This window comes from Geotrypetes seraphini, chromosome 1 (assembly GCF_902459505.1).
Source record: "Geotrypetes seraphini chromosome 1, aGeoSer1.1, whole genome shotgun sequence".
In the NCBI taxonomy this organism is placed as follows: Eukaryota; Metazoa; Chordata; class Amphibia; order Gymnophiona; family Dermophiidae; genus Geotrypetes; species Geotrypetes seraphini.
In genome coordinates, this window is record NC_047084.1 from 436,654,003 (window position 1) to 436,680,385 (window position 26,383).

The following is a 26,383-nucleotide window of genomic DNA, read 5'->3' on the forward strand; positions in this document are numbered from 1 at the left end:
TCCCTCTGTCAAGTCCCTCCTTTGTGATTTCTTTGATAAACATTTGCAATTCCATCGTAAGATCTTTGTCCAAGCACATGTGGAGGGGCATAATTTAAAAAAATGTCTGATTTGGATGTAGTAGCTAGGAAATATTTTCTTTCCTGCTATACAAGCAACCATATTAGATCCTAACCGACCCTCAGTGGCACCACTCAGGACTCAAACTTTTCATTGTCCTGAGCTTTACGTGTCTGCTCGTCAGTGGGTCTAATGATCTTTTTCATAGAGCTAAATATTTTTCTTAAGCTTTTTAACTTTTTATTCTTTTATAGTTTTATACTTAGCTTAAAACTGTGGCTAAGTCCTCTTGGCTCGAGATGTCAGTATTTATAAGGGATGTCATTGATGTATGAAGTAAGCACCTACATTTAATTTATAGTGCTTTTGTTTGATTTGGATGTAGGGCACTAGTCGCCCAAAGTCGGCAGCGGTAAAATGTCCATTCTCGAAAAATAAGTCTAAAGTATACCTTTTTTTCAAAAATCGTTTACCTATACGTCCAGGAATTTGATTGTCCAGACGGCTACTACATCTATCTTTATAGCTTAGTCTCAATAAAAAATACATCCAAGTCAGAAACATCCAGAACAAGACCTTTTGGACATGGGAGGGGCCAGCAATAGGGCACTGATGTGAACTTCACAAAAAGGGTGCCACATAAACATCTCATCAGAACTCTCTTATAGGGCATGGTGAGCCCCCTATAACCCATTATACCCACCTTTCTACAATCCCAACCCTTATGGCTGCAGCTGACACCTATATGGCAGTACAGTAGGGTTTGGGTTTTTTTGGGTTTTTTTTTTTTATGGACATACATTTTTCACCTTTAATGTAGTGGTTAGAGTGGCTTATGGGTATGGGTCCTCCTCTCTATGGTTCACTGGCCCACCTACCAGACTACTTAAGCCACCTCTGTGACGCTCTACTAGGCTTTCCTATGCCAGATGCTGATGTTCTGTTTTTATTCAGATTTTTGTGGGGGTGTGAAGGGGTCAGTGAACACAGGGGAAATGTGTGGGTCTTTACTTAATCCCTGCAGTGGTTATCTAGTCACCTTGGATACGTTTTGGAGACTTATACCTGTTTTTAGATCACCTAAGACAAAATGTATAAGTTCCATCCAGGCTTTTGATTATCGCTGCAGGATGACTAAATCTAGGTTGGTCCACATTCTGTCTACATCCCACCCTAACCATTCCTCCAAAAATGTCCCTTTCTGCTCTAGGCACATAGTGGAATTCTGAGGCCTAAAAAGTCCATGGATAAGTCTAAAAAGCCATTTTGATTATCAGCACTTGGACAACCTGTCCTTTTGATTGTCCAAGTGCCAACTTGGGTGGTTTTTTAGATGTATTTTTGTTTTGATTATGAGCCCCATAGTGTCTGGGATTGGATAATTGTTGAGGTATTTCTAAATGATAGACTTGGATTGCATGACGTTGGCCCCACCTTTATCCACATGACAAATGACTATGTCTGTATTGTTCTTCAAATTTTGGAGAGCGCAGAATTCTTGGTTTGTTAAATTATGCTGATCTCTGCCGCTCTCCCTACATTCCATCTTAGAAATGTCATGCAGAACTAAAGTTTCGATTGCAAGTAAAGAGGGATTAGGGGGGACAGGAGGAAACTACATTGAATGAGGTTTTAAAATAGATGCAGAAGATGCACCATGTTCCATACTCTCTCTACTCTTTTGACTGGGAAAAAATTCTCTCAAACATAATTTTCTGTTTAACGTTTTCACGTTAACCTGGGATTGAAAACCATCATATTTCAATGTATTAACAAATGATAAACCTCTCGAAAGCATATCCTCTTCAACTTAAGAAATTTGTATTGAAGATAAGTTGATAATATCAGCTCTACTAGTTCCAGATCTCACCTCTTTTGTTGATGGAATTGGGACCTTTTTTCCTTGTTCCTTGGAGCTGGTCTCCATCTTCCTCTTTGTCCCTGTCCTCTTGATAAAAAAGGCACACTTGCACCACCGTCACTGAATTCATGCTCCTCATAGGTACCTGAAGAAGCCTAAAAAAATCTCTCTTCTTCCCTTTATCTATTGAGTGTTAATTCTCATTTTGCATTTTCTTTTTTCAAGAATACACTCTATTGTTGGCATAATCATCCTCATCATTTTTTAAACTTCTTCAACTTCGTCTCCTGAATCTTTTGAAAACAAATTCAACTTTTTCTTATAGTCATCTACTTGGGCATCAAAATCCTCAATACCAATTTCAGTTTTTATCTGCTGTGTACAATCATTTATCTCTTTCTTAATAATAAAGTTCACCATTGTAGACTGGCAATTACAGGGTCTATTATAGGCATGCCCTCAACCTTACTACACAAGCTTTGTACTTCTAACACATTCATTTTTTTCACTCTGTATAGTAAGAGCAAAAATTTACCATATTTTGATAAACAGCCTCTATATGAGAAAGATAATTTTATAATAGGATACCTAGGTTACTTGGAGAGAAAAATGCCTACTTTGAGACTATTTTAGAAAAGACACATAGGATTCCTTTTACTAAGCTGCGATAGCGGTTTTAGCGCGCGCAGAATTGCCGCGCGTGCTAAACGCTAACGCCAGCATTGAGCTGGCGTTAGTTCTAGCCACGTAGTGCGGGTTTAATGCGTGTGGCAATTCTGCGTATGCTAAAAACGCTATCGCAGATTAGTAAAAGGAGCCCATAGATAAATTATTCATGTTTATAAAATGCTAGCACAAATCCTGCAGAAATCATGTCGTAACTTGAACATGCAAACACAGGACCTCTTTTATCAAGCTGCCAAAGAGTTTTTTTCTCGCAGCATCAGAGCTTATACCGCAGCGGCCTGTGATAAAAAAACATAATGCTGCTTGATAAAAGAGGGCCATAATACCTGCTTGAGAGCAGGTACAAAAGTTTGCATAAACATTTTTATGCTTATATTTTATAAGGCAAAATAATAAATGGCAGACCTAACAGGAAATCTTGTCTTCATACACTTTATTAGCTATACTTGATTATTCAGAAATGCCCAACCAAGTGGTGTTTCATTATTGCTTCATCAGCTTGGTTAAACTGCTCTCTCCCGAGGATGGCAACAGGATTCAGCAGCTCATTATAGTAACCTACAAGCATAAATCATGACTCTGCCTATGCTCTGCTCAAACTCTACCACTGAGCACATCTACTGTTTCACGTCCAAAATGGAAAATGCAAGTAAAAATTTCCAGTCTACCCAAATTATGTCAATTTTAAGCTGTCAATGTTGAGTAAGATGAGACCTTTTCTGCCTTAAGAAAAGTATTGCATTGAACAGTTTGGAGTACAGTACTTTAATTCTTTATAATTTGGACTTCCTGGTGAAAACACTTCAGGTTGTACAAAATGCAGCATCTAGTTTGATTTAGAGGAATTCATGTTTCCAAAACGTTTCTCCCCTAATAGTACAGTTGCATTGACTACCTATTGAAGCCAAGATTAGATATGGCAGGAATTTATTTACTATCTGTCAGAAGTCCTCCAGATTTATAAGCCAAATAGATTGTTGATGTCAGAGAGCATTTCATCTAATACTTCCAAATTTTTCTAAAATACATTTTATAGAAACAAAATGGAGTGCCTTTTTATTAGTAAGGATGGAGGAGTAAAACCGGCTTCCTCTTTACATGAGAAAGATTGCTACTATTACAGTGGGGTGTATAAATATGTCACAGTGGTTAGAGCTATGGCCTCAGCACCCTAAGGTGGTAGGTTCAAATCCTACCCTGCCCCCCCATGCTCACCCACTGCCCCAGGTGCATTAGATAGAGCAGGGTACTCTTTTGAGGCCCTCAGTATGTTTATCATAATCACAAAAGTAAAATAAAACAGTTTCTAGATCATATGTCTCTTTAGCTATAAATGGCAATATTATTATTATTAAGACTTAGCCAAAAGGAAAGATTTATAAACTATAAAGAGTTTTACCTCATGCAAAATTGTCATTTCTTTAATAAGACATTAACTATTTTTTTCTGAGGCCCTCCAAGTTCCTACAAATCCAAAGGGTTTCATGGAGCTAGACTGATTTACGTCGCTTTTAGAAAAGTCATAAAAACTGCCTTATTCAACAGACATATCACCTAAACATTAACTACTCCAAACACCACTTCTAATTCTTTTTTTCCTAATATGCCCCCTCTGAAAATTCTTAACAAATTGTATTCTGTAATTCGCTACTTTTTCTAAAAGGGCCCCTCTGAAATTCTAAACAAACTGTATATTGTAATTCGCTGCATTTTTAAGATTCTGCATACTATAATTTCACTGTCTATCTGCATATTGTAACTCGCTGTTTGTCCAGCTTTCTTCAATGTGAATCGCCTAGAAGTCGCACAATTGTGGCGGTATAGAAGAATAAAGTTATTATTATTATTAAGTTTGAGACCACTGATAGAGCATGAGCCCACTGGGACAGATAGGGAAAAGATGCTTGAGTACTCAAATGTAAAAACTATAAGTGGTATATAAATAAAAAATAAATTGTTGGAAGAGCCATCTCTTTTCCAATATCTTTGGCATTTAGTCTGGCAGACCTCTGGGGCTCATGAATGAACTGAATGTTATGATAATACTGTGTTCTTCCTAGGAGTATGGGGGCAGGGAAATAGAAAGAGTTATTGAATTCTGGTGTTGTTATGTGATTTTTGTGTGATGGTGTTCTTTTTTATTGTGTGTTTTTATTAAGAGCCGCCTTTATTGAAATGAATTATAAACCAATTAAAGCCTCTGTGTTCCAGTGAATGTAAATAGCGGTTTTCAGAAATCATCACTTACCCCCTCCTTTACAAAGCCACGCTATTGTTTTTAGCGCCAGCTGCAGCAGTAAGAACTCCGACGCGCATAGAATTCCTATTAGTGTCGGAGTTCTAACTGTTGTGGCCAGAGCTAAAAATGCTAGCGTAGCTTTGTAAAGGAGGGCCTTAATTATTTATGCATTTAAGATATCCCTTTTTCCAAGATGTTACATTTAGGTACATATTTTTCCTGTCTCTAGCAGGTTTATATTCTAAGGAGCCCTTTTGCTAAACTGTGTTCAGCACTAATGTACAGCAAAAATAATAATAATAACTTTATTCTAATATATCACCACGTAGTTTATTCTTATATACACCACGTAGTTCTAGGCAATTCACAACAAAGATGATAATAATAATAATAGCTTTATTCTTATATAACACCATACCACGTAGTCCTAGGCAGTTCATAACAAAGAGGACTGTATAATTGGTGAAAATAAATTACAATTAACATGAAAATACATTCAGGAAAGGTCAAAATTATAAACTTTACATTAAAATTGAATATCAACTTACAAATTTGCCAAATCAGTTCTCAACAACTTCCTAAAAGACAAATAAGATTGAGCCTGAGGAATGATGGTACACAGCCAAGAATTCATTTTGCCTGCCTAAAATGCAAATAATTTATCAAAAAATCTCTTATAACGACAAGAATTTATAGCTGAGTAAGCAAACAAATGATTTCTTTGGGTAATCTTGTTCGGTTTATATCATTCAAAACGTGAGGATAGGTAAGCTGGAGCCAAATCAAATAGAGCCTTGAAACAAATACAACCAAACTTAAACAATATTCTCGCCTCAAATGGCAGCCAATGAACTAACATGGTTATAATTTTTCAAGCCAAAAATCAAGTGAACCGCTGTGTTCTGGATGATTTTTAATCTTTTGAGATGTTTTTTTATGAGATCCCAAATAAATTATATTGCAGTAATCAAGAACAGACAAGATGGAAAATTGTACTAATAACCTAAATGATATGCTATCAAAATATTTTTTTATTGTTCAAAGCTTCCAAAGAATTGAAAATTTTTTTTGATCAGTAGATCTGTGTGATCCTTTAAGGTCAACTGACGATCTAATGTACTCCCAAGATTTTGATGGAAGTAGCTATGGAAAAATTTGGCCATTAAGATGGAGTACCTTCTTATTGATATTGTCAGTGGGACTAGCCAGAAAATTTTTGTTTTTTCAGGATTGAGTTTAAATTTAGCCCTGATGATCCATTGTTCAATTTAAGCTAAAATAAATGAGATTTGATTTCTTATTTCTACTGTAAAAGATGTAAGTGGAAGCAATATAGTAATATCATCTGCATAGATGTAAAACTTGACTTTCAAACTATGCAGTAGACTTCCTAATGGGGCTAGATAGATATTAAACAGTATGGGGGATAATGAAGAACCTTGTGGTACTCCATGAAAATGAATAACTGTTCTCCCTAAACACTTGATAGGATCTATCTCTCAAAAAGCCCTCAAACCAGTTTCCGACCTTGCCCGTAATTCCAATTGAATCCAAGCAGTTCAATAAGATATCATGATCAACCAGATCAAAGGCACTGCCTACACTCCATCCTTCTTAGCCTCTCTTACTGTCCCTTACACACTAACTTGGCTTTTACGGTCTTTAAACCATGATTGTATGGTCCTTCCAGGACCTCATTTAGCTTAGTTAGAAATCATTATTCATGGTGCTTTCTATTTTATGGCCCCCACCCCTTTGGAATTTGTTACCTCTTGTAATTTGTGGTGAATTGTCTGAAAATTTTTAAACTAGCCATTAAAATTGGCTTTTACAGCAGGCCTAAGGCATTTGAACAAACAGGAATCAGACTTATTTAGGCAGCTGCCCTATAACATGTTTGTCTATCTTCTGTTGGTTAAATGTCTGCTTTCACTATCTGAAATTTGTAGTTCCTTTCTGTTTGTTAATTTTAGTCTGTAAATCACATTGTCGTGCTTGATCAGTAAAGGAGAAGAGTGGCCTAGTGGTTAGAGCTGTAAACCAGAAGAGTGGCCTAGTGGTTAGAGCTGATGGTTGAGCACCCTGAGATTGTGAGTAGAGAGTTGCGCGGGGACAGAAATCCCACCCGTCCCCACCCGTCCCCGTGAGGAATCCCTCCATCCCCGCGAGGAATCCCCTCTGTCCCCGCCCGTCCCCGTGAGGAATCCCCTCCGTCCCCGCCCGTCCCTATAAACTTCAGAAATAGTTATTTCATTTAATTATGCTACTGAATTAAAGGCTCTGGTAGAAACCCATTTACAAATAAGCAAAAAGACTTTATTAATTTGGAAATATTAATTGGGAAGAATACATACTTTGTAAACGGGTTTCTACCAGAGCCTCTTTTGCTTATAAATTTTTATCAGCACAAATAATATACTACTTTATCCTGAAGCAAAAAAAAAAGAAAAGAAAAGAAATAGAATTCTTTTCCTACCTTTGTTGCCTGGTTTCTGCTTTCCTCATGCTCTCATTCAGTTCCTTCCATCCACTGTCTCTCTTCCCTCTGCGTCTTCCATTTGCTCTGTTACTGTGCCTCTCCCTTTCTCCCCCCTTCCAAATTGGTCTGGCACCCTTCTTCTTCCCTCCGCTTCCCCCATAGTCTGGCATCTCTGTCTTCTTCCCTGCCAGCGTCTTCTCCTCACTCTCTCTTCCCCATTTCCTTTCAGCGTCCTTCTCCCCCCATCTTCCCCATGTCCTGTCAGCGTCCTTTCTCCCTCTGTCTTCCCCATGTCCTTTCATTCAGTGTCCTTCTCCCCCTCTGTTTTTCCCATGTCCTTTCAACGTCCTTCTCCCTCTCTGTCTTCCCCATGGCCTTTCAGCGCCCTTCTCCACCCCCCCGTCTTCCCCATGGCCTTTCAGCGTCCTTCTCCACCCCCCCATCTTCCCCATGTCCTTTCAGCGTCCTTCTCCACCCCTTTGTCTTCCCCATGTCCTGTCAGCGTCCTTCTCCCCCTTCTGTCTTCCACAAATGCTTTCAGTGTCCTTCTCCCCCCTCCTTCTCTCTCACCCCGGGTGCAGCACAGCCGGCCAGGTCCCCTTATTTTTATGGCGCTTCCCCGACCGACCGACCGACCGACAACAGCCCCGGTCTGACAAACCTCCCTGTCCTTAACCGCGAATCTAAATTTCCTTCTTACAGCTGCTGTAAGAAGGTAATTTAGATTTGCTGTTAAGGGCAGGGAGGTTTGTCGGACCAGGGCTGTTGTCGGTCGGTCGGGGAAGTGCCATAAAAGTAAGGGGACCTGGCCGGCTGTGCTGCACCCGGGGCGGGGCGGACCGCCCCCCTCCCTTGGTAGCCACTCGAGCCGCGAGGCTACTCCTCCTTACCTACCCTGCCTGCAGCACAGAGCCGAACGGAAGTCTTCCTGACTTCAGCGCTGACGTCCGAGGGGAGGGAGGGCTTTGTTTAAACCCTCCCTCCCCTCCGACGTCAGCGCTGACGTCGGGAAGACTTCCGTTCGGCTCTGTGCTGCAAGCAGAGCAGGTAGGGAGAAAAGCCGGGCGACTTAGTACATCCAGGAACCCCGCGACCCTCGGAGGCGTCCCCACGGGATCCCTGCGACCCTAGGGGGCATCCCCAAGGGATCCCCGTGACCCGAAGGGGGAACCCGCGGGATGCCCGCGGGTCCCGCGGGATTCCCGTCGTCCCCGTTCAGTTCTCTAATTGTGAGTTCAATCCCAGCCTGCTCCCTGTAACTCTGGGCAAGTCACTTAACCCTCCATTGCCCCAGGTACCACAGTTAGATTGTGAGCATGTCAGGACAGATAGGAAAAATACTACACTTCTCCTTCCATATTCGCTGTGATAGGGGATTAACATGTGGCCAAGGTCGGGTTGGGCCCATGTGCCTCAGGCCCCGCCTCCAGGTGGGACCTAAGGCTCCCGGGCCTATTCTGATTGGCCCAGGCGCCTTAGGCCCCACCAGTAGGTGGAGCTTTGGGACGGATGGGCCAATCCGGCCTCATTCCTTCATTGGCTGCCTGACGGACAGGCGAGTTTGACTCCCGTCTGTCCGGCCAACTACACAAAGGTATGGGAAAGGGGGGTGGGGGTGTCGTGGGGGTCGGCCAGGGTGGTCGCGGGTCGGCTGGGGGGGCGGTCGGAGGTTCTTGGGGGGGCGGTCATTGGGGGGAGGGGGGTTTGTGTCGAGGGCAGGAGGGCCTGGGATCCCTCTTGCCCGTAATGTAGTGCGGGGTGGGGGTAGGGGGTCGCCGTGGCCAGGAGGGTTTGGGCTCCCTCATGGCCCGAACAACTAGCGGGGGGGGGGGGGTCACCAGGGCCAGGAGGACTTGGGCTCCCTCCTGGCCCGATATTGTCGGGGAGTTGGGGAGTCGGCGGGGCAAGAGGGCTTGGGCTCCCTTTTGCCCCGATCGTGTCGGGGAGTCGGGGGGGCAAGAGGGCTTGAGCTCCCTCTTGCCCCGATCGTGTCGGGGAGTCGGGGAGTCGGCGGGGCAAGAGGGCTTGACGTTAGAGAAAGGGCGAACTGCTGGAAGAGGAAGCAGCGCAGGCGCAGGGCTCACGGAAGGGCCAGGACCGCCAAGAGAAAGCAGCAGGACACCGGTAGGAGCTTCTACATGATGGGGGGGGGGGGGTCGGGAGGCTGTGAGGGTGCGAGCGGTCCTTCAGGATGGGGGTGCGGGTGCGGGTGGGAGTGCATGCGAGCGGTCCTTCGGGGTGGGGGTGCGAGCGGTCCTGCGGGGGGGGTGAATCGGACGTCGGGGAGGGGCATCAGGCTTTCAGGGTGGGGACAGGACTTCAAGGGGGAGAGGAGAGTCGGGGCGGGCGAAAGGAGAGTCGGGGTGGCCAGAGGAGAGTCGGGGCGGGCGAAAGGAGAGTCGGGCGGCGACGGGAGAGTCGGGCAGCATGCGCGGTATACGGGTGTGCGCGGTATATAAAAATTTCTGTACATAAATTTGTGTTTTTCGCGCGCTATAACCGTGTGCGCATTTTACACGGGTGCGAGTTATCTACGTGAAAATACGGTAATTTGCCCAAGTTTCCACATGCAATTTTGAGTGTCATATATAGAATACAGTAGGCGTTCATGTACTTATAAAATTACTACTTATGAAGGTGTCAGGGGTGTTCAAAAAGTTTGCATGTGTAGTTATAATGTGCTTAAGTTGGGTGCCAGCATTTACACTGGGTTTTAGTGGCGTAAGTGTGGCACTTAAAATTAGGCGCAAGATTTAAAGTGCTATTCTATAAAAGTCATGCACCCTTTACAGAATAACATAGTAAATGACCAGCAAATAAAGACCCAAATGGTCCATCCAGTCTGTCCAATCTTACCCTCTCTTTAAATTACTGATTTAATTTAAATTTTCCTTTTCCTTAGCTATTTTGGGGCCAGAACCTAAAGCTCTGCCCAGTACTGTGCTTAGTTCCATCTACTGAAGTCTCTATCAAAGCTCACTGCAGCCTCTCTAAACCATCTCAGCCACTGAAGCCCTCCCCAGCTCATCCTCAACCAAATGGCCATATACAGGCACAGACCGAGCAAGTCTGCCCAGTACTGGTCTTAGTTCTTCAATATATACCATTATTTTCTGATTAGAGATTCTCAGTGCTCCTCCCATGCTTTTTTGAACTCTGTCACCATTTTCTTCTCTACTACCTCCCTCGGGAGTGCATTCCAAGCATCAACCACCCTCGCCATAAAGAAGAATTTCCTTACATTACTATTGAGTCTACCTCCCCTCAACCTCAAATTATGCCCTCTGGTTTTACCATTTTCCTTTTTCTGGAAAAGATTTTGCTTTACATTAATGCCTTTCAAGTATTTGAATGTCTGAATAGGTTTAGCGCTGATTTTTCTGGCATCTCATTTTGGTGTGGCTATTGCATGGTGCAATTTACACATTTAGTAATCCGGTTCCAACTCAGTCTTTGTATGCTTTGTGGCAGAACCTAGACTTGTGGTTCAATTGGATCGGATCATTAACCGAAACACGGAATGTGTCGGGCCCACTCATAGCCGTGTGTCATATGGATTTACAAACTGATTTACATTGTTTTTTTATTTGCGAATACTTTTATTGAATTGCATATTTTTATTTATTTTTTTTTTATTGTGAAGACTTTTGTTAAACTTTCACATCAAGAGCATCAATTCCACAGCCTTGCTTGTTGTTTGGTGTCACTTAATTTTGACCGCCATTTATAGAATTCGGCCCAGCACGCATATAATTACTCGCCATCTCATCATCACGTGTACTTATAAAACTACAGTGCCAGATGCCTGTAATATGTACTTTGTAGGTGGAAACGGCTTTGTAAAATGACTCCCTTAGTTGATGTCTGAGTGTAATAATAGGTGCATGTCATTAGATAGAAGTACTGGTATGAAACAATGCATGGCGAGGCTAATTTATAATGAAATCTTCGCTGGTGAATGGTCTCTTATCAATATTAATCAAATCTGCCTCATTTTTATACTTAACCTCCTTGAGGTGCAAAATCTTCTTGTTAAAATGCTTGGCCAATCTTTCCCAGGTCCTGCCCATCCTTTCACGATCCAGCATGAGCTTGGCCAGGAAGAGGGCGTCAGCAGCTCAGCACCACTGAAATTTGGTTTTCCCTCATGGGCCACCATTTTGGAAATGTCCCCATGGCTGCCACGTCGGCCCTCACTGCAGACTTAAAGGGTCATTTGCATTCTTACAGAAATATAAGTATAAGTGTGATTTAGTTGCAAATACATTATATATTGATCAATCTGTGGGCAACTGCCTCTATTTGATAGCCTACATAATTCTAAATTAAGATTACTTGTGTTACTTTTCTATGTCATTTCATTCGGACCCTTATTGAAATGTTTCCCTCTTTGCTGATGCAAAGTCATTTGATATGCAACAAATCATTACAGCTTGTGGTTGACAGGAATTTTAATTTGGTGTGTCGTGGAACATAAAAGGCTGGCAGCAGATGCAACACAACCCTTTTAGGGGTAGATTTTCATCTAAACTGTATGACAAAATTCTGTTAGTGCAGCTACCAGTGGCAGCTGAGAGTTGGTGCTGTCAAAAGCACAAAGCCCCCTGTCAAAAGCATAGAGCCCCCTTTAGCTTCTGTGACATGCCAAACTAAAATCCTTCAAAAACTAAGCACTTTCTACCATGTGTTTGCTGGAATGATGTGAGTAGCCAAAATTGAAAGAGGTCTTTTCCCAGAAAGACTAGCTCTAGGTAAAGGGGAAGGTTTACAAGGAGGTATCTAGTTTGCCATCCTAAAAAGAACAAATTAATCAATTCCATATAATTATTTCTTTTGATTACTTTTAAGAATAAATATTCCAAAACAATGGTTTCACATGACATGATTTTTATGTTTCAAAAAAATGCAGCAAATAAACCCAATTCAGCATTAAACCCAATTTTCATATTTTTTTGGAATGAAAAGCTTTTTTTTTTTTTTTAAGCCAGGTTGTTAATTAAAATTGACTTTTAATCCAACACTAGATGGGACTCAAGGAAAGCAACCGTTTCTCAAATAATTAATCCAAAGAATGAGCACACGATGACTGGACAGATGGGATATAATGCGAACAGAGAAAAATTTCCATCATCCCATTTTAATTAGCGTTATAGGATGTCTCTCTCTTCAGGTATAAGTAGATATGACAAAGATGTGTTTCCCATATTCAATAGGGTAATTACACTGCCACATGCTCAACCCAATATACATACAGGGCTGATTAAAAATGTGAATCTGCAGAAACAATGATTGATGAGCTTTTAATGCGCATGGGTATTAGAAAATCCTGCAAGGGGAGAGATGATGAATGGATCATGTTAGTTTTGAGCCAAAAAGAGAGGAATAAAATTAAAGTAGTTGAGCACAAAGATTATTTTCAGGATGCATTCTGACATTGCAGTCTATCATTCCACATAACAATACAATGGTGCAGGCTTAGCATATACTGGAGCCTGGAATTGTTCTAAATGCCTGTTTTCTATGCACCAAACGCACGCTACACGAACCTTTTTTCAAGGTACCTGATAAAAGAATAAGTCCCATTTTGCTGTGAATAATAAATCCTTCAAATTCCTCATAAAATACAATAAATAAATCAAGGCGTAAAGTAGATCTGTGAAACGGGCTTTTTATTCAGTTTGCAAAACTAAATCAATTTTTTTTTTAATTTTAAGCAGAATAAGGGACTCGTTTACTAAGCTGTGGCAGATGTTCATAGCTAATGTGCATTGAAACCAGCCAGTGCAGTAGAAAATCTGTGCCAGCTCCTTCATGTGTGTAAGGTCAGGATGTGGGTGTAAAGAGGAAGTGGCCAGGTGTGACAGCCAGCAAGCAGATTAGTGCTCCACACTGGCTGTCTTGACTGCTGATTGCACAGCTGCCCTTAATGCTACCTGCTTAATGCTACCTGAAGAGGTGCTAGGGGCTAGCCTTTCATATAAGGAACAATAAGACTCGGTGGCATAGCAAGGGTAAATGGCGCCCCTTCCCCCATACTTTTCAAATTTTCCAGGCGTGTCGGCTATCCCTCTGACATCACTTCTTAGACGCGGGGCACAGAAGTGACGTCAGAGAGAGGCAACACTGATGCGGGCAGCAAGTTCGTAATGCTGTTCACGCAGGAAAAATTAAGGAGGTATGAGGGAAGGGGCGCACACAAGTGGCTTGGGGAGAGTGGAGAGGAGGACGGGTGCCTACACCCATTACAAATACCATGTCTGGGGTGGACCGCCCCCCCCCACGCCCCCCTTACTATGCCAATGGTAAGACTACTGAAGGGATCATTAGTACCATTTTGAACCCACCTTAGTCTCAGAGTGGGAGAATAAGGCAACTGCTTCTGCCTTGGGCCAGTAGACTACCAATGAAACCAGAGAAGGGTTTTTTTAGGGGTGGTGTGGAGGGGGCAGGGGCAGACTTTGTACCAGAAGCAAAGTTTGTGCTCAGGAGTGCGCGCCTGTGAGACACAAGGCTGGGAAGAGCAGATGCCCCAGCAACAGGGAAAGCCCAGGAAAGCTGTGGAGGCAGTATTTTTTCATGTGCTGGGACCCTGGCAAAGGGGAAGCTAGGGTCCTGAAAATTAAATGGCTCAAATGGCCACAGGAAACATAAATTATATGTGCTGAGAGCCAGAGTAGGACCAGAAGGGGTTAAAGGCAGCCTTAGAGAGGCACGAAAATTGCACCCTCTCATTGGCTGATGGCCCCAACAGTAGTGGAGGGGGCCATGAGTGAGCTGAAACTGCTCTCCTGGAGTAAGTGCATGAGAGAGAGAAAAGCTGCAAACATCTTGTTTGTGGGCTGTTGCTAAATTGTAGGCCCTTGAATTATTTTTAAAAGTTGGTTTTTAGGATGCAGGTAATAATAATAATAATAACTTTATTTTTGTATACCGCCATACCCAGGGAGTTCTAGGCGGTTAACATCAATTAAACAAAATTTAGAAAAGTTACAATTAATAAGATTTACAAACAATGAGGTCATTGAGGTATGCATGAAGGGGTTGTACAAGTCATTGGAGTTCGGTTGGAAGAGAGCAATAAGAAGGAGTAGAGTGAGAGTTCAGATCGTTGGTGGGAGGGGAGAGGAGAGGAAGAAGGGGGATTAGGGATTCTGTCTGTGGAATAAATGAGTTTTGAGGTTTTCTGAAATCGAGGTAGGTGGGGGCCTCAAGTGTAATTTGGGCTAGCCATGGGTTCTGTTTGGCCGCCTGGAAGGCGAAGGTTTTGTCGAAGAACCTTTTGAGGTGATATAGTTTTGGGGAGGGGAAGGCGAAAAGGTTGATTCTACGGGAATTCTTTTTGTTGCAGTTCAGGTTGAAATGGGGGATGAGGTAGCTCGGAGATAGACCAAATAAAGTTTTGTAGCAAAAGCATGCAAACTTGAATAGGATTCTAGATTCAAAAGGTAGCGATGGCTACTTCTTGGGCTCAGCCCAGAGGTTTTTTCCTTGGAGGAGATTTGTCTTGCGGTAAATTGGTCTTCCGAGAGTGCTTTCTCTCCGCATTTCTGCTTGGATGTGGGGACGCATGCGTTAGGGGCGTTTTGTGCTTCGGTTGTTGCGGAGGCGGCGTTTGCTTCCCACCCAGATTGAGGATTGCTTTGCTACATCCCATTGGTCTCTGGATTCATCTGCTGCTCTTGCTAGGGAAGGAAAAATTATGTTCTTACCTGTTAATTTTCTTTCCCTTAGACGCAGCAGATGAATCCAGAGCCCCACCCTTTCTGGATATTGTCTCTCGGTTTTTTCTTTTGCAACTTTCGCAGTTTGTTATTATGGCAGGTTGTTTTCTGTATTATTGCATTTTGAGATTTGTTATGGGAAAGAAGTTTTTTACATGCTACGCCTATTGATGGTTACGGATGCTTGGGCAAGGAGCTATACTGGATAAACAGGAGGAGTGCCAGCCAATAGGACCACCTGTTAATCAGTTTCTCTATCTCCGCCTGCTGGTAGATGTGAGCTATCCCATTGGTCTCTGGATTCATCTACTGCGTCTAAGGGAAAGAAAATTAATAGGTAAGAACATAATTTTTCCATCTGTAAAAGAATAAGACAACATCATATACTTTAACAGAATTTCAGAAACAGTTATCAACAGAAAACTTAAAAACTTATTTGAGGTTCCTTTAAATGTTAGTTTGCCATAAGCTGGAACCTAAATAGAAGAGAAAAAGATTAATTTGTACTTTAGTTTTTAATGTGAGGTTTTAATGCATTTTAAGTAGAACTTACAATTGAAGCACTTTATCTGATTTTAGTGTATTTTAGGAATTTTAAATTGTTTTGGGACAGATGGGAGATTTTGTGTGCCGTATTTCCTCATGGTTAACCAATTGTAATGTTAATTTCTCCTTGTTGTATTCTTTTGTACCCTGCCATGAACCGAAAGCCATATGTGTGGTATATAAATAAAGAATTATGTTATGTTTTGTTTATTCCACTTGATTTGCTGAAGAATTCTTCTGAAAGTGAAATTTGCCTGAGAATTCCTGAAATATTGTTGGTGTGCAAATTGTAACTGCAACTTGGTGTGACGATCTCTTTCTTGCTGGTGTCTCATTGAGTGTCTCATACGCACTGAGTGTCTCATACGCATTGAGTGTCTCATTGAGTGTCTCATTGAGTGTCTCATACGCACCCTGAAATTCCTTAAAACCTCAGTAGCGGATTAGTGTGACATTTGTTCCGTTTCTGTGTGACTGGGACAAGGTTGCGCTGAAGTTAAGGGGCACTACATAACACAGTGCCCATGAAATAAGTATCTGCTCTGAACACTAGATTCAGGACAGATGCTGGACACACCCTCTATCACATGGGTTATACATGGATTGCACTTAAATACCTTGATTTTGTAGCCAAGGTGTAATCGGGGAAAACCATTCTGCGCTTTAGCAAAAGGGCCTCTAAATCTTCTTAAACTACCTATTAAATACTTGTAGAGGATTAAGAACATAAGAAAACATGAATAGCCATACTGGGTCAGACCAGTGGTCCATTTATCCATGGACAGCAAACTGCAGCTCGCGAGCCACATGCGGCTCATGAAGTAAACGTGAAAATGAAAATAAAACTATCATAGTTTCATTTATTATTCACATAATGGTGATTTAATTTGTTTTATAGGTCTCTCAAAACTTCGTGACACTAAGGCCGGCTCCACACATTGCGTTTTGGCAGGTCCTGACAAAACGCACCATTTTTTACAGGATGGTGCTGGCCGGTTCCACACATTGTATTTTAGCAGGTGCCACCAAAATGCACAATTTTTCAAGTGAAAGCCATCTCGCGCTAGAAACAGTTCCTGCTTAAACAAAGTGACTAATAAGTGAGCACACGGGCGCCCTCTACTGGGCAAGGTAATGTTGGCAATGGCAAAATGTGAAAGTGGGGAATCTAGGGGAGGCATGTGTAGCTGTTTTTTTGTGACGTTTGTATAGCTGCGGGAACGTGGAGTCAGTCGCTTTACTGTTTCTGCAACTTACAATAGTATTCTCTTTTGGCTGGGTGCATCCAGAAACTGCATTCATCTTCGCGTCCTAGTTGACTACAAGTTAAAAGGTATTATTGATAACAGCAACCTGGCAATTATTATTTATAAGACAATTTATTTTAAATATGTATATAAAAATAATGTTGGCTTTATTGTATTTAGATACGTTGACAGGCGAGATTTTCCATGGCGTGTTTTACTTCACGTGCAATTGTTACAATAAAATGTGTTATTGGTGAGATTTATTTTGTTTTCAATTAATTGTTATTTAATTTTTGCATAATGACTTAGGGCTCCTTTTACTAAGGTGCGCTAGCGGTTTTAGCGCACACACAAGATTAGCACACGCTGTTTAAAAGGAGGTGGTAGCAGCTAGCGCATGCGGCAATTTAGCGTGTGCTATTCCACGCGTTAAGGCCCTAACGCACCTTTGTAAAAGGAGCCCTTAGTTCATTTTATTTCCTTTTAATATAATATATTTTTGTAACGTGTTTTGTAATGTGTTAAATAAAATATATTGTTTAGGTTGCTTTTTAACATGACTATGAAGAAAAAATTAAGAAAAACAATAGATGAGCATTGTGACTTTAAAACTGAATGGACTGAATCGTTCACATTTATCTCAAACTCAGATGGCCTTCCAACCTGTCTTATTTGCCAAGAAAACTGGCATACAACAAAAAGTCAAATTTGGAAAGACACTTCACGACAAAACATGCCACATTTGCCAGAAAATATCCTGTTGGTGACATGAGAAAGAGAGCGGTTGAAGAACTTCAGAAAAATGTTGAAAAATCAAGTTCTGTATTTAATTATTGGAGATAGGCTGCCAATAATGTTAATATTGCAAGCTTCGTAGTGAGTCAGGAGATTGCCAAGAGAGGAAAACAATTCACAGATGGTGAATATATAAAATGTTGTTTTGTTAATGCATCTGAAGAACTTTTTCGGGATTTCAAAAACAAAGCAGACATTTTAAATTAAATTAAAAACATACCATTATTTGCCAAAACAGTAGCAGATAAGACAGTTAAAATGTCCTCAAATGTGACCAACCAAGAAGCCAAAGACATTAATAGCTTTAGCATTATCAATTGCGGTAGATGAGTCATGCGACATCAAGGACACAGCCCAAGTTTCCCTTTCTGTACAGTATATATCATCTGATGGATGATATATACCCCACATAAAGGATTGTTGCCACTCAAGAACCAAGTTTCCCTTATGTACGGTATATATCATCTGAGGGATGATTTTATACCGCACATAAAGGATTGTTGCCACTCAAGGGCCAAATGTATGGAGAGGACATAGCAAATGCCATCCTTGAATGCATGGAAAAAAAATCATATCCCACTCAATAAAATTGTTTCAATTGCAACCGATGGTACAAAAAGTATGACGGGAGCGAAAAAGGCTTTTGTTTCAATTTTAAAAGGAAAAATTAATCATGAAGTAATTACTTTCCATTGTATTCTTCACCAGGAAGCACTTGGTGTACAAATATTTCCAGAAGAAACTGGTAACTAAGATTACCAAAACCATTATAGCAAGGGAATTTAACCATTGACAATTTAAAGAGTTGCTAAGTGAAATGGAGAGGGAGTATTCAGATTTTCTCCAGTACAACAGGGTTCGATGACTTTCCGGAGGTGACATGTTTAAGGGTTTTTCATCTTGCATAAATGAAATCAAACTATTTCTCGACAAACAAGGGTGTTCAATATCCAGAATTAACAGAAGATCAGTGGTTGCAAAAATTGTACTTTATGGGGGATGTTTCATCACAACTGAATCAGCTCAATCATAAAATACAAGGCGAGGGAAATATTGCTTTGTCAATGCTAGAAGTAAAACAATGCCCTCATTAACAAAGAGTATTTCAAAACAGCAGTTTTAAACATGAGAGAATCTTTTCTTCAAAGGTTCCTGGAATTCAGAAATGATAAAGCAACTCTAGCTTTTAATACAAATCCTCTTAATGCTGAAGGAATTAAATTTTTCTCCATTTGATATTGACATGGCTAATTTTGAAATACAATTGTTGGACTTTACAAGCAAAGACTTATGGAGCTCCAAATGTGTATGTCTTGGTACTGAAATAGAAGAACTGGAAAGAGAAAAATGCAGTCTGATTTCACCTACAGAAGGCGGACTCAATTATTTTCAATACTTGGAATAGTCTTCTGGTATTCTCAATATCTTTGGGTCTACATATTTATGTGAGCAATCGTTTTCTTTTTTTTTTAATTTATTTATCATTTTTCAGTAATATATCAAGTATCCACTAGTATAGAAAGATAAAGTTAAACAAGAAATAAATTTACAAGTCAAATTATAATCTAATAACTCAACAAAATTACCTTAACTTTAAACTCAAGTCCTCAATATGGATCTAAAATGTAGAATCAGCGAAGTATAACAACAAAAGTGGAAATAAAGAATTAACAATTATATTGGCTGAGACAGGAAACCAAACAATCAAACTAAGAGTGCTTCATGTTCCTTCTCCTATTTTTAGTCGAGCCGCTGAGAAGAAGGTTGTCAGCTGGCTAGGATCAAAGAAAACATATTTTTGCATTTGATGCACTATCACACATTTGCATGGGTGACAAAGAAAATAAGTCGCCCAAGAGCTATAACACCCGGCTTTAACAACAGAAATTTGCGTCAATGTTTTTGTGCTGCACAGGTTTGGCAATTTGGAGCAAGATAATAGGTGATGATTGGAATCAGCTAGAAGAATTAACTTGTGACCTATACATTTGAAACAAAGCTACCTGCACCTGGGTCTCCATGAGAACCGGGAGTGGGAAGGGAGTACAGACTTGATGGCACCTCTGGGAACTATCAGAGGGCTCAAGACTTATGTTCCAGCAGTTTCCAGAGGCCCAAGAGCAATGTGAGAACCTAGGTTAGTCTTGGGATTGCCATGATGATTCCTTACCCAGGATCAGTACTGCAGAGAAAGAACATGGGTGTGCTGAAGAAAATGTACAATACAGGAAGAATGCCCAGGTAGATGGAAAATGAAGGGTTTTGACACTATGGGCTCCTTTTACAAAGGTGCGTTAGGGCCTTAACGCTATAATGGCACATGTGCTACCCGCTACCGCCTCCTCTTGAGCAGGCGGTAGTTTTTTTAGCTAGCGCGCGCTATAGTGCTAGTCCGGTGTGTGCGCTAAAACGCTAGTGCGCCTTTGTAAAAGGAGCACTATATCTCAATCTTGGCACTGATTGACTTGAAAAGTACATAGGAGTAGGAGATAACAGATGGTACACAAAAAGGTGACTGTTACAGAGATTGTTTCTAAAAATGTAGAGCATAAAATTTATATTAGATTTTCTGCAGCTGTAGAAAGACAAAGTGCATCTTTCACTGTTAGCAGCTTGATACTTGTATGAAATGCCCAGGATTGCAGAGATGTGTCTCCCTCTCTCTCGCTCTCATAATGTGGTTTACCTGATCCTAAGCCAAAAAAATGTGACGAAGGGCTGAAGCAAGTTCAGTGTTAAGAACAGAAATTAATTTTCACAGACATTAAAATAACTCTGGATTGGTTACATAGGATGTTGCTACTACTTGGGTTTTTGCCTGGTACTTGTGACCTGGATTGGCTACCGTGAAGATGGGCTACTGGGCTACATGGACCATTGGTCTAACCCAATAAGACTATTCTTATGTAGAGTGATGGCTCTCCAGGTGCAGAGATTTTAAAATGCAATCTGTATGAATACTTTTGCTCCACTAAATTAAATCCTCTTGGTGGTTTGTTTGTTTTTTTTTTGCTTTGAATAAAAGTACCCAGATTGTAAATGACACAAGAGCTTTTAGCTTCAGTGAAGGAGAAAATTTCATGTCTCTACATGAGTACACAGCTTTGAAAATCACCCTTCTTATAGTTAAAAAAAGAAATAAATAATACATACCAGTGACTATGTAAAGGGTCATGGATTTGATATACTGTCTTTCTCTGGGTACAATCTAAATAGTGAAGACAAGGGGTCCAACTTCGTCTGAAGTGAAAAACCAACCAGAGCAAACAAACCAAAACTGCAGGCTTGTACACGATGCAGGCAAATTTTATTGTGACAAATAAATCGTATCTAAAAACCTTTTACCAAGCGAGGGACCCAACACGGTCCGTGTTTCGGACAACCTTCATCAGGGGTCCTATTAAGTACAAATACAATATTAAGACAATCATATAAAATAATAATAATAGTAATAATAATTTTAGGTGTTATGTGATATACTGTGTAGAGACATAGTGATCCTGTTTGTACTTAAAACTTCTATCATGATTCATTCAGTCCATTTATGTACATTAAATATGGTTTTTAATATTTTTAATATTATTGCATGAAATCTTTCCTTCCTTCCCTCTATACACCTGTTTTAAGTACAAACAGGATCACTATGTCTCTACACAGTATATCACATAACACCTAAAATTATTATTACTATTATTATTATTTTTATTTTTATATGATTGTCTTAATATTGTATTTGTACTTAATAGGACCCCTGATGAAGGTTGTCCGAAACACGGACCATATTGGGTCCCTCGCTTGGTAAAAGGTTTTTAGATACGATTTATTTGTCACAATAAAATTTACCTGCATCGTGTACAAGCCTGCAGTTTTGGTTTGTTTACAATCTAAATAGTTACATAAACTATATTCAGGTACTTTTTCTGTCCCTAGTGGGCTCACAATCTAAGGCCCTCTTTTACTAAGCTGTAGTAGCAGTGACATAGCGAGGGTAGGAGGCACCTGGGGTGGTATTGCCCCGCTCATTCCGTGTCCCGATGCCATACTCGCACCCTCCCTTCCCACCCCGCACCTCTTTAAATCTTTGCCAGTGCGAGCAGCTTCTCTGGCTTGCTGCTTGCACTGGCGTTGGCTTTCCCTCTGATGCCACTTCCTGACCTTGCGACCCGGAAGTGATTTCAGAGGTAACCAAGCCATCGCAAGCAGCAGGCTAGAGTAGCTGCTCGCACTGGCAAAGATGTTAAAGAGGTACAGGGGGGATGGGGAAGGGAAGACGTGTGTTTGTGGGTGGGTGGGGGGGGGGCAGACAGGTGCTGGCATTTGCACTAGATCAGCAGCAGGTGTAAATATGTGCATGGGTTTGTCTAAAGAGTGCACACAACTGTTGTCATGCTCTGCCTAAAATATGCCTCCAAACACATGTACTGTACACTTTGATCACGTAAATGTCTGCACATTCTGGACTTCGTGCATACTTTTACATGAATAATTTTTGTAAGGGGCATTTTAATACATATGCAAAAACGCTTAGTCACACTTGGTGGCGTAGCGAGGGTGAGGGGTGCTAGGGATGGTGGTGCCCCTCCCCCACCCTCATCTCCGCTTCCGCTCCTTCCCCACTACCCCCTGCTGCATATGCGTCCCCTTTTCTTTCCCTCCCCTGTTCCTCAAATTGTTCATCAGCAACAAGAACTTAAACATGCTCCTCGCAGCCCCGTCATCTCTCCTGCCGATGTCACTTCCTATGCGCGGCACACAGAAGTGATGTCAGCGGTAGAGATGATGCGGTCGAGAGGAGCACGTTTAAAGTTGTTGCTCGTGGAGGTGAACGACTAGAGGTATGGGGGAAGGGGGGGGCGCTCGTGGCAAGGGGAGGAGTGGGAAGAGGTGGGGGCAGAGAGGAGGAGGAGTGCCGGCACCCCCACCAACATGGCACCTGGGGCGGACTGCCTCCTCATGTGCCCTCTCCTTATTACGCTATTGGTCACACTCTTGAAATCTCTCTCACTTTCACAGTGCATGAGCTCATTCGGAGCCTCACGGCTAATGCAGTGATCCTCCTGATCCCTATTTTCATGAGAGGTGTAGGGGCTGCATCTGGATCAGTCTTTTGTGTGCTTATAATGCCAGAAGCAGACCATCGGGGATGCTTTTGAAAAAACATTCTGGACTTGTACAGAGTACAAAGCCATAAAAAGATATTCATTGTTTGCTGCTACGCGCGTGCCATGGGGGCTTCGTATGAGAGCTTCCTCAGCTACGAGACTGGTTAGGATGATCTTCAAGAATGCAACAGTGTTAACCCTCATCTTCAGCCTGTCTTAATAGCAATGTATTCCCCAGGTGTCTTGTTATCACTGAGGACAGTATGCGCATGATAGCGAATGCCTGATTTGTCACGCTGCGTTGATGAGCTCCATTGCAACAATCAGGGACTGTTTACAGTGTTCAGCCAACAGATGACGATTGCTACTGCTAATTGCTTGGCTAAAGAGAAGGCATACTACTTCTCTGCCGTAGACTTGGCTGTCTGTTATAATCTTTTCACAGTTCTCTGCCTAAGAGTGCAAGACTGACTGATTCTGTACTGCTTCCAGGCACAAAACTAAGACTCAGAAACTTTCCTGGACACTGTATTTCTTCTGCTTACTCCTCTGCAAACCATCATGCACTTCTGAAGGTTTATGGACATAGCTAGTTTTGCCGTACAGTGAAAGATTAGAGAAACTGGGCTTCTTCTCCCTCGAGCAGAGGAGATTGAGAGGGGACATGATCGAAACATTCAAGGTACTGAAGAGAATAGACTTGGTAGATAAGGACAGGTTGTTCACCCTCTCCAAGGTAGAGAGAACGAGAGGGTATTCTCTAAAATTGAAAGGGGATAGATTCCATACGAACGTAAGGAAGTTCTTCTTCACCCAGAGAGTGGTAGAAAACTGGAATGCCCTTCTGGAGGCTGTTATAGGGGAAAACACCCTCCAGAGATTCAAGACAAAGTTAGACAAGTTCCTGCTGAACCGGAACGTGCTCAGGTAGGGCGTCTCAGGGCACTGATCTTTGATCAGAGGGCCGCCGTGTGATCGGACTGCTGGGCACGATGGACCACTGGTCTGACCCAGTGGCGGCAATTCTTATGTTCTTACGTTCTTACCATATTTTGGGTTGCAGAATCCCGGACACATGGCAAAATCCCACCTCCAGCCCCACCCAGTTCTGCCTTCAGCTCAACCCTGTTCTACCTTCAGCTCCATCCATTCTGCCCCAACCCCACCCTATTCAGCCCCAGCCCTTCCCCCACAAACCTCTTCTCTTCTTCCCCAACAAGCTCTGGCCATGTCTGGAGGGCCTGAAGAATGTGCGATGTGTGTGACTTCATCCGTGCATGCTCAGAAGCCTTCCAGATGCGGCTGAAGCTCGTTGGAGCTTTCCAAAACCTGGACAAACTGCCAGGTTTTGGAAAGTCCATCTAGGTACCTGGACAGTCCTCTAAAAAGAGGACATGTTCGGGTTTTCCTGTACATCTGATAACCCTAGACATAGCCCAGCTCAGGGGTGTCAAAGTCCCTCCTTGAGGGCCACAATCCAGTCGGGTTTTATGATTTCCCCAGTGAATATGCACGACATCTATTAGCAGTGCATGCAAATAGATCTTATGCATATTCATTGGGGAAATCCTGAAAACCCGACAAGATTGCGGCCCTTGAGGAGGGACTTTGACACCCTTGGCCTAGCTGGAGCCAGCTTAAGGGATAACCCAGTACTATGTAGAAAAATTGCAGTGGTGGTGGGGGGGCAGACTGCCCCAGGTGCCGTCTTGGTGGGAGGCACTGGCACCTCTTGGCCACCCCATGCCATGCTCGCGCCCTCCCTTCCTCCCTCCATGTCTCTTTAAATTTTTGCCAGCACAAGCAACTTCTCTGGCCTGTTGCTCGTGCCAGCCTGGCTCCCCTCTGAAATCACTTTCTGGTCATTGGTCCAGGAAGTGACATAGAGGAAAAGCCAATGCCTGTGCAAGCAGCAGGCCAGAGAAGCTGCTCGCACTGGCAAAGATTTAAAGAGGTACAGGGTTAGGGAGGGCACAAGTGTGGCGTGGGGGTGAGAAAGGAGTGAGGACAGAGAGGAGGGGAAGGTGTGAGGGGACACCAGCTACCCTTGCTATGCCACTGATCAGTTGCCTTTCTGGGGCTGGGAGATGACATGACACTGTTTTTCTAGTTTGGGGCTGCCAAGAGGAATTTTCTTTGGTTGTTAGGGACATTTGTTAGCTGTGATAAGATAGAATTTTGCTAAATTATATCTACTCTTTTGCGTCTGTGATTTCTCCTGCCATGCAACAATAAATTATTATGTTTTGAAGAATCTGATTATGCTCTCGTATACAGTTCTTATTGCCTGAGATAGGAACGTGTGAATAATTTTACTAGGCACAGATAAGGACAACCTTAGCAATTGTGGATAACCTCTGCAGACCAAGGACTTAAATAAATCCCCTAACATCTCATTTGAAATCTTATTTAAACAGAATTTTTAAATCACTGCCTACTATTGTAATCAGCCATTTACAAATTTGGGATAGCCAGGACTGAAAAGGTATTAAAATTGCATTATGCAAAAAGGGAAGTGACATCATCGTGGCTGATGGTAGCCTAGGGAGTTAGCTCTACGGTCCCCAAGGTGATTTTAGGCTTTTTCCGACTCCCGATATTGAACGTGTCGTGTGCTGTTGGAACAGCCGCTTAATGCGACTCTGCCGGGCTTACGGCAGGAGCTGCGTGGCTGGTTCCAAGAACTAAAAGAGGAGCTATCAGCAGTTCGCGCTGATATCCATGGCACAATTGCTGATTTGAAAATAGATGTCGGCGAGATCGGTGGGAGACTAGGTGAGGCGGAAACTTTTCTGGAGAATCACAATACAGATTTACTTCATCTGAAAGGGCAGATTGCTGCACTGGAAGAATGCGCTGAGGCCTCTACATTAAAAATGGAAAATTTGGAGAACCGCTCGAGGTGGTGCAACCTCCGATTTCGGGGGATACGATATCTGATGCTTGTTGCATGGAGGTTATTGATCATATTTGCATGAAAGTGCTGGAGGCAACTGGGGCCCCGGTAGAGATGGGTAAACCCTTGCTTGATCGTGTTCACAGGATTGCGGGGCCCCGAGATGTCAATCGCCCTCGTGATGTGGAAGCCTGTTTTCATTGATTTGTGGATAAAGAGCATGTCCTGCGTGCTGTTCGCCGAGGAGGAGGCTCCACCAAATGGGAAGAAGTGAACATTAAGATTTATCCTGATGTGGCCCCTGCAACCCTGCTTCACGGACGCTCCTATCGTGATTGTACCCAGCTTTTACAGGCCAGGCATATTCGATATCGTTGGTTGTACCCTATTGGATTGGCATTTACGCATGCAGGCAAGACCTATTCCGCCACGGCAGTGGCAAATGTGCGGGCCCGCCTGGTGGAGGCGGGACTGCTTTTGGCTACTGATTTGCCTGCCTTGCCTCAGCGGCCTGCTGTTTCTACCTCTATGCGGGGCCTGGGTTGGCAGAAGGTGAAATGGGCTGGATCGGCTTGTCATCCTGTGCCCACTGAGGCGGCTGCTAAATAACTCTTGCTGTGGTTTTGAGTGACAAGTTTCATTCTTTTGCTGCACTGTGGTTTGCTTTGCTGCATGGGGGGGCCTGGGGACTGACTCTTTACACTTCCTGATAGCATGGACTCCATGTGCTTCGGTGGATGGACCATGTGG